Source organism: Carlito syrichta, unplaced genomic scaffold (genome assembly GCF_000164805.1).
Source record: "Carlito syrichta isolate Samal-C Ts95f unplaced genomic scaffold, Tarsius_syrichta-2.0.1 Scaffold289532, whole genome shotgun sequence".
Classification (NCBI taxonomy): domain Eukaryota; kingdom Metazoa; phylum Chordata; class Mammalia; order Primates; family Tarsiidae; genus Carlito; species Carlito syrichta.
Window position 1 is genome coordinate 438 of NW_007233628.1, and position 8,915 is coordinate 9,352.

General features: G+C 38.0%; 1 long non-coding RNA gene across 1 annotated transcript in view; it reads left to right on the top strand.

The window, feature by feature from the left end:
- The first annotated feature begins 484 nt into the window (after window positions 1–484).
- Window positions 485–8,915, top strand: part of LOC103256461 — an 8,848-nt gene continuing 417 nt past the window's right edge. The window contains exons 1-2 of the long non-coding RNA XR_504076.1: window positions 485–658; window positions 5,360–5,419. This is a non-coding gene — a long non-coding RNA (uncharacterized LOC103256461). The remainder of the gene's footprint in view (window positions 659–5,359; window positions 5,420–8,915) is intronic.

The following is an 8,915-nucleotide window of genomic DNA, read 5'->3' on the forward strand; positions in this document are numbered from 1 at the left end:
CCATTAATTCTTTGTCATTAAAGCTCAGCTTAAGTCTTTATTCCTTGGTGAAGCTTTCGCTGATTATGCCTTTATTGCCTTCTATTGCATTTGCTTTCTATTTAGAAGTTTGCTCTTGGTTCATCATAATTCATGGGATTTCAAAGGTAGACTGGATCATAGACCTAAGCCCATTTATTTTACAAATTTTGCAGCAAAATAAACTGAGGGTTAAAGGGCTTGTAACTAAATTAAATGAGTGCGGTAGCATATCTGGAATTAGAAATTTTCTTATTTTCTGCCAGATCAAGTTTTCTGATTCCAGTTGTTACATGGATGTATATTTGTGTTCTCCAGATGAATTGTAAGGTTTAAGTGCAAAGTAATATGCTCTTAATGTGTGTTGTTGCTTCACCAAGTCTGTTCTTCTGTTCTTGGTAAACGAAGGAACTTCAGAAAGACAGAATGAAAGCGGCGGCAGGGCGACTTGGGCTTGGATAAGCTCTTCTATGGAGGGCTGGGTTGTCTGCCTCGTGCCAGTCCTTGTCACCAAGCCCTCTAAGGAGCCCATGGCCCACTCCAGGCACGCATTCCAGGAGAATGAGTAGGGTTTTGATCATGAAAAAGTAGGAGAAAGGACTTTCCTAGGAGTGTGGACAAAGTGATCACAGACTGTCAGGTCAGTAAGAATGGTTTTCTAAGTGTCGCAGTGGCTGCGTGTTGAATTATGAATTGAGAAGCTGGATGAATTGGTATGGCTAGTTAAAGTGGAGGAAAAGTTATAAAACCCAAGTTGTTTAACTATGATTGAATTGTGGAGCCCTTGTGTGTTCTTGAGCAGGGAAGTGAAATGATGCAAATGGAAGCGGTTCTCGTGTTGGAAGCTAGTGCAGAAGTGCAGGTGAAGGGAGATGAGAACCTCGGGCCAGGAGCTTGGCTGCCAAATGTGGAAGGAGCACATAAACCTAGAATAATTATTCTTATACATTTCCATCTTATCATTATGTTACGTGAGAATTGAGCACAAATAGCAGGTAGTTAACACAAATTACCATAATTAATATTGTCACTTAGATAAGCCAAATTTTTAATTTTCCTTATATTTCAGTCTCTAACACCCGTAATCACAATATTAGTGGTATCGCCTAATAGTTAGTTTTCGTCATGGCTCACACACATTAAAACAGTAATCATGGATCAGCCTCTGTCTGTCATTGCACTTCGCATTCTTCCTTCTACTCTGTTTCATGTTATGAGAAGCATCCTAGAGCAGCAAAGTCACTCTTAATATTTTCCTCGGCTCCAAACAGGGTCTTCCTGGTCCGAGGTTCCCTTCTGGCAGAAGGTTAGAGATTGCCGTGTCAGAGGAATGACTGCATAATAGCACACCGTAATAGCAGGGAGCTGGGAACCGGGCCTGAATTGCTACTACTGGATACGAAGAGGGCATTGTACTGGATCCCTGGAAGCCTTGGGACAGAAGATTTGGCGGTAGACGCCAAAAGTAGGAGAAGATTAAAGTTACGAGAGCGTAATGGTCCGCATGGTCTCGTGATCTGCATAAGAATCTGTTACTATTAGGATAAAGTGCCAAATTATAAGGAGTGCTTACACTTATGTAAGATAAAGATAACATCCCAGTAAATTGGGAGAGGACATAAATTACTAGTTCATAGCATATTTAAAAAGAAAGAAACATGAAACATGGCTTACTAATAATTACATGCAATTTATAACAACTAGATTGAAAAGTGTAGTAATATTTAAAATTGATAAAGGAGAGTAGTCATTCTCCTACACTCCTGTGGCTATATCTCAGAAATCTTAAAATGTATATTCCCTGATCCAGCAGCTCCTCTCTAGAGATTAGCATAAAATCATCTGAGATATGTGCAAAGAAGCACTAAAAACGTGTTTGTTCCATCATTGTTTGTCATCCTGAGAAACTAGAAAAAGTTTACATACCTAATGGTGACACTATCCATTGTATGGTATATGTAGAATACATGTCATAAAACCATTGTAAAGGATGTTTTAGAAAAATATTGACATGAAAAATGTTTATGAATACTAGATTGTGTTTAATAATATATATCCAGTTGCACATTGTTACACATACAAAAGAAAACATTGTCAGAGATGGAGACAAGTTCAGTTTAATAAAGATTGGAATAACAAGTACCAAAATGTTAATTGTGACTATTTCTAGGATGACAAAATGCTAGGTGATAGTTTATTCTTTGCTTTTTTCTGCATTTTCAACATTTTTGGCATTTTGCACACATGGAAAAAAACATAATGGCAAGAAGGAGGTGAGAGAAATTAGTGAAGAGAAACTTGCAATTTAGGAGCCCAGAATACGATAATTTTGACTGCTATAGAGCAATTAGGAAGGATACTGAGTTTAGATACAGTAAATAATGGACTTCATGGAATGTATTCTGTCAGAGGTAGGTACTATAATAGCAATAAGAAATGCAGAAGTGGAGTACAGAGGAAACTGTGGTAAGTGAGTATGCATCCATCCATCAACTCAGATATCTTTGGGTGCTTTCTTGGTGCTAGGGCTAGTATACCTTGATGACTAAAAACAGATAATCTAAGTTGTTTTAGGACTTGCAGTCTAGGGTGAGAGAGAAATTGATCAAATAATCATAAAAATGATTATAGAATTTTAAACTAAAATAAGTGATATGGAGGAAGGGAACTGGAACATGTATGTAATGAAAGAACTGACCTAGATGATCAAGGAAGGTTTTTCTGGTAAAAGTAAAGCTACGGTCTGAAAATCATGCAGGTATTAATTAGAATGATAGGGATGAGGTTTTAGGCAAAGGAATCCGAATGTTCTTCATTGTGGTGGGAAAGAACATGACACAATTAAAAAACTGAAAGCCAGTAGAATGGAGATAGAGTTACGGAGAGGTGTAGAGCTTGATGAGGTGAGAAAGAGAGGCTGTTGAAGCAAGGCCATTTAAGCCACATTAAGGGTTTTGGTGTTTATCATAGAGCAAAGGAAAGCCATTAGAGTTTTAATCTGGATTGGTGTGCGTTAGATAGTGACATAACTGGGTGAACAGTTTGCCAAGATAATGTGGCTACATTGTAGAGAAAAGATTAGAAGGGGATCAGAGTAAACACAGACAAATGAAGAAACCATTACTATAGTCCAAGGGAGAGATGGTAACTTGGATTAGAGGATAGCAGGCACATGATATGAGGTTGTCATCGAGCTATGTGAGAGGCAAAATTTTGATAGAATATTGGTGATTGATTAAATGCGGAGCAGGAGAAAGCTCTCAGGTTTCTGACTTGGAAGTCTAGATGTACTCTGGTGCTGTTCACTGAAGTGGGAAAATTTTCAAAGAGACCAGATATAAGGGTCTTTAAGTTGAACTTGAGATACCTTTGAAATATTTAAGCAGAGATACTGAGTAGTTGTTGGCTATATGAATAGAATTTAGAATTCTGTGTTAGAAATACAATTTTGAAATGAGTACAGGTGGTAATTGAAACGAGCAATAAAATTGTGAGGAAGAAAGTATATATACCAAGGGAAAAGGGCAGTCTAAAACTCAATTTTGGACCTATAAGACAGACTGAGAAGTGGCCAAAGAAGAGAAAAGTCGAATGTTTTTTCAAGAAGGAAGTCAGACGCTGCTGAGAAGTCAAATGAAGGAGATGCATAAGGTCTGAAACAAGTGTCCATTGGATTTAGTGATGGGAGACAGTGGTGACAGCAGCAGAGAACCAGGTTAGCATGTGAAGATGGGCTCGAGCTGAGAAAGAAGAGATAGTGGGTGCAGCCAGCTCCTTTGGAGAGAACTCAGAAGTTGAGCAAGAAATGTGGGAGCACATAAGCGCTTTTCTTCTTTCATTTTTAAAGGTGGGAGAAACTTGCCTGTTTAAAGGTAAACAGACACAAAGAAAGAGAATTTTAATATGTAGGAGAGTGGATGATGGATAATTGACGATGTGTTAATGTTTCAGAAAAAGCTAGAGTCCTTAGTGGAGTTTAAGAGTTAATTGTGACAAAGAGAGTGAATTGACCAGGGAAACTTGATAGATTTGGGCCGAGCACCTATTTAAACTTGGAGATCATGAGTCTGAAGAGTAAATATAAAAAAAGCAGACAAGGGACATCCATACTTAAAATTGGGTGTGAAGAAGAAAAGCTGATAAAGGAACCAGAATACGTGGTCATAAAGATAGTAAATGTAACTGAAAAGAACAGGTTTGTTTCCTCTAAAAGAGGAGAGAATTTAAAATACGGTGCTTGGCTGTTCAGAATGACGAAGGAAAATCGAGAGCCATGAGATGATAACCAGAAGGGATAGCAGTAGCAGTTCAAGGAAGAAAAGGAAACCTTTTTTAAAAAAAGTCTGACAGTTGAGTGAGCGTCTTCCTTCCCCACATCCTTCTACTTTCACTCTCTCCCTTCTTCCTTCCTTCTTTCCCTCACTTTCCCTCCATTTTAAGGATATTATACGATGAAGAGACCAGGAATGTTCCCAAGATCTGCAGTAGTATTGCTTTTCTTGGATGGCATGGGGGTGTCAGATAAGTTTGTCTTGAATACCAGCTCTGCAATATTGATGAGTACTGTGCCTTGAAAGGTCCTCAGGCTGCAGTAGAGGGCTCAGTGAGAATGTTGCCTGGCTAGGAACGTTTTCCACCGTGATAGTTATCTGGGCAGCAACTGTCTTGCTTACCAGGAGAGGAGGCTTCATAAGTTCCATATCTTTATTCTCTCCCTGCCAGCCTATAGCAGTACCATAGGTGTTCCCAAGTCCAGGAAGCTTTGCTAAACAGACTTAAAACCCAAATGTAAAAATTGCATACATTTTCATTAAACTATAAAATTTAGAAACTGCAGAGAAATATAAAAATGGTAACTACTACCCACAATCTGTAGATGTTAGCATTTTGGTGTATTTTCTTGTCTTCTTTGCTATCTGTGTATAAACTTTTATCTTTTGGTCTTTAGGTCCCTAAAGTCATCAGCAGTCAGTGATATGAATCCACTTGACCTGGTGATTTTGTATTTAATTTCTGTGAAATAGAAACTAAAGTTCTGCCATTATTTAGTAAATTATTATTAATATTATTTTCATGGTATATATATTGAATATTGGTATCCAACAATTCTGTGATTGGTCAGTTTTTTTTTAAGTTTTTAGGCTCTAAAATTATTGACTGCCCCTTTGATACAATGTAACAATTTCTGTGGAGATTACTTTTAGCTATTTATCATACTTTAGCTCTGGTGTTGTATCATTTCCAGACAGTCTGGTAAAAATTTTACTCTGTATGAAAGCATTTTCAGCTTTAAAAATATACATATATTAAAGACATTATTTTTTCTTTATGTATCTATTAGGATTTTTTCTGTGAATTTAGCGAACAATCACCATGTGTTCTTTCAAGATCTCTGTTACAGGTAAGTTCCACTTAGTATTAAAATACCATGTAAACATTAAATTATGTGTTTTGACATTATTTTAGTGATTGATGCAACAAGACGAGATGCTTTTAAAGACTATTCCACAGTTAGTGTTATATATTGTTCAATTGAAATATTGACTTTTTAGTGTTAGATATTCATCATGATCATATCCTAGGCCATAACATAAACTTTAATAACTTTAAAAAGATTGAAATCATGCAAAGTGTCTTTCTGACCGTTTTAGAATTATACTAGTAACCAAATAAGAGAAAGATATCTGGGAAAATCTCCAAATATTTTGGAAATTGAACAATGCACTTCCCTTTTTTTGTATCAGTGTCTCATTCTGTCTCCCGGGCTGGCGTGCAGTGGCACATCACAGCTCGCCACAGCCTCGACCTTCTGGGGCAGTCTTTTCCACTTCAGCCTTCTGTGTAAATGGGACTAAAGGGGAGCACCACCATGCCCACCTCATTTTAAACCTTTTTTTGTAGAGATGAGTGCTTGCTATGTTGCCTAGGCTAGTTTAAAACTCCTGGGTGCAAGTGATCTTCCCACCCCAGTCTCCCAACCTGCTAGAATTCTAGATGTGAGCCACAATGCTTGGCCTGAAAATTAAACAACAAACTTCTAAGTAAGTTATGGGTTGAAGACAAACATCTGGAGGGGAATTAAAAAATATTTTGAACTGAATGAAGATGAAAATACGACATGTCAACATCTTTGAGATACAGCTAATGTGGTGCTTAGAGGGAAATTTCTAGCATTAAATGTTTATATTAATAAAGAAAGGTCTGCAATTTGTAATTTAAGCTACCACTTTAAGAAACCAGAAAATGGGCAAGTTAAAGCAAGTAGAAGGAAGGAAATAATGAAGATAAGAGCAGAAATTAATAAAATATGAAACATTAAAAAAAAAGCCAGGTGCAGTGGCTCACACCTATAATCCCAGCACTTTGGAAGGTCGAGGTGAGAGGATTGTCTGAGCTCACGGGTTTCCAGACCAGCCTGGGCAACGTGGCGAGACCTCATCTCTACAATAAATCAAAACATTAGCTGGACATGGTGGCACATGCCTGTAGTTTCAGCTACTTGGAAGGCTGAGGAGGAAGCATTGACTGAGCCTAATAGGCCAAGGCTGCAGGTAGCCGGCAGTGTGCCACTCCCCTCCAGCCTGGGTGACAGAGTGAGACTCCAACTCAAAAAGAAAAAGAAAAAAATCAGTGCAACCAAAAGGTCATTGATGAACCTGTAATAATACAAAATGAGGAAAAGAGAGAAGATACAAATGACTATTATCAGAGTGAAAGAGGGGTTATCACTACAACCCTGTACACGTTAAATGGATGTAGTGGAAATAGTATACACAACTCTGTGTCCAGAAATTTAAAAACTGAGATAAAATGGACTAATTCTTTGAAAGATGCAAACTACGAAATCTCACTCAAGAAGAAATAGATAATTTGAATAATCTCATATCTATTAAATAAAATGAACTTACAGTTAAAAACCTTCTAACAAATCAAAACCAGGCCAGTTTTATACAATCTCTTCCAGAGGAGGCAAGAACACTTATTATGTGAGGCCAGCATTAATTTAGTACCAAAACCAGACCAACATTACAAATATAGAAAACTGTATAGATCAGCATCTCCTATGAACACAGACATAAAAATGTTTAGCAAAGTATTAGCAAATCAAATTCAAAAATATATGAGAAGAGATAATACATCATGACCAAGTGGAGTTTATCCTAGGAATCAAGACTTATTCAACATTTGGAAATCAGTCAGTGTAATTCACCATCCAATCTAAATTCTCAATAGATTTGCGAAAAGCATTTAAGAAAATTTAATATCCATTCATTATAAAAATTGTCAGTAAAACTAGATATAGAAGAGAACTTCCTTAATCCTGGTAAAGAGTGTGTACCAAAAAACCTGCAACTAATGATGGAAGACTAAATACTTTCATCCTAAGATTGGGAAGGAATCAAGAATGTCTGCTCTTAATATTCTTTTTTTTTTTCTTCTTTGAGTTGGAGTCTCACTCTGTCGCCCAGGCTGGAGTGCAGTGGTGTGCTCACGGCCACCCCAGTGTCGACCTGCTAGGCTCTGTCGATCCTTTCCCTCAGCCTTCCAAGTAGCCGGAACTACAGATGTGCGCTACCACTCCTGGCTAATTAAAAAAATTTTTTTTATTGTTGTAGAGACGAGGTCTCGCCAAATTGCTCAGGCTGGTCTCGAACCCACGGGCTGTGGCAGTGGGTGCCTGTAGTCCCAGGTATTCAGAAGGCTGAGGTGGAAGGATGGTCTGAGCCCAGGTGGAGGCTGCGGTGAGCTGTGATTGTGCCTCTGCACTCCATCCTGGGTGACAGAGTAAGACCTTGACTCAAAAAAATAAAAAAGGAAAACAACCCAATTTTTAAATGGGCAAAAGATTTGAAATTCAATATGAAAAGATATTCAACATCATCATTAATACTATTATTATGCAAATTAAACCACAGTAAAAGAAAACTACCCACCTTTCAGAATATGTAAAAAAAAGAAAAAGAAATCTGGCAATACTTAGTATTGGTAAGGAAATATTGGTTATGGGACTGTGAAGTGGTTCAGCCGCTTTGGGAAACAGTTTGGCAGATTCTTATAAAATTAACTATGCAAATCGCACTCCTGTTGATTGCCTAAGAGAAGTAAAATTTGCTGTTCTCCTAGAAACTGTACAAATGTTTAGAGCTGTTCTGTTCATGATCACCAAAAGACTGAGACAGCCCAAATGTTCTTGAGTTGGTGAATTATAAATATATTGTGGTACATGCACACAGTGGAATGCTACTCACAAATAAAAAAAAATGAAATGGCCAGGCTCAGTGACTCAGCCTGTAATCCCAGCACCTTGGGAGGCCCAGGTAACTGGATTGCCTGATTCCACAGGTTCGAGACCTGCCCTGGCAACTTGGCAAGACCTTGTCCCTACAATAAATAAAAAAAATTAGCCAGGTGTGGTAGCACATGCATACAGTTCTAGCTACATGGAAGACTGAGGCAGAAGGATCGCCAAGCAAGTCGATGCTGAGGTGGCTGTGAGTGTGCCACTGCACTCCAGCCTCTGGACGACAGAGTGAGACTCCAACTAAAAAAAAAAAGAAGAAATGAAGTATTGATATACTCAGCAGTACAGATGAATCTCGGTTGCATTATGCTGGGTGAAAGAAGCCAGACTTTAAAGTCTACCTGATTTCATTTTAGTGACATTCTGGAGATGCAAAACAATAGAACAGTGGTTGCCCGGGGTTCAGGATGGAGGGAGTGTTTGGCTACAAAGGAATCTAGTGAGGAAATGTTTTTGGGGTGATGCAGTCATTCTGTATCCTCATTATGGGACTGGTTAAACATCTCTGCATTTGTTAGAATCCTAGAACTCTACAACAGAAAATATAAATTTTACCATATGTAAATGTACAAAGCAAAGTTAAAAACTGAGTATT